The sequence below is a fragment of the Penaeus monodon genome, chromosome 32 (genome assembly GCF_015228065.2).
Source record: "Penaeus monodon isolate SGIC_2016 chromosome 32, NSTDA_Pmon_1, whole genome shotgun sequence".
Lineage (NCBI taxonomy): Eukaryota > Metazoa > Arthropoda > Malacostraca > Decapoda > Penaeidae > Penaeus > Penaeus monodon.
In genome coordinates, this window is record NC_051417.1 from 10,083,635 (window position 1) to 10,084,483 (window position 849).

Sequence of the window (849 nt, forward strand, 5' to 3'; positions counted from 1 at the left end):
GCGTCTTCGAGTGCTCGCGATATCTCATCTCCTGCAGGATGAAGGATAATCCCCAGGTGGGTTTTGGATCCCACAAAATTGCTTCTCAATCCTTTTTTACTGCGGGGCAAATCCCCTTTCCGAGAAACCAAACATTTTACTGTAATTGTGAAAATGCTTTTGGGTACAGCATTAGCACTTGAGTGGCTTATCGGGGTCATAATTAATTTACTTAGTGTTTATTTTTAATGGTTTTAATTTATAGATACTTTCCGTTTGCGATATCTGTTTTAATTCATCATGTGTTCATGTGTGTACCACTGATTTTACTGTTTATATTAAACACCTGGCAATTAATTTTGTACCATATACGTCTGTTTTGCAATATGGAGCTAGTGACTGAGATATAGTGATAATGCTATTGATATTATGGTGGTCGGGGTGATGGGAAAGTAATATTTTGAGTGATATTGCCTGTGTTTCCGCAAATTCTCTTTGTCCCTTGATGCAGCTTTGGTGGTCGCTCTATGACACTTTTTTATTTCAATCCTAAAATATCATCATTTTTTACCACAACCAGAACCTTTTTATTCGCTATGCTTAATGAAAACTGACGCGCTGATATTTCCGCCCGGGTAATACGGGAAAATCCTTAAAAAATGAAGTTGATATAACGATTTGAAGATTTGATTTCATTCTCCTTTTTCCATTTCACATTTTGAGAGCGATGAACTCTCCGTGTTATGAACTCAATCAGTGGGATGCAATGAAATGGAGTCTTCCATGCCGGCAACACACAGGATGCAAGGTTTCGTGGTGCAACAAGGGAGACGCATTGCAGAGTTTTATTTGTGCGTTTTGCGCGCGCGC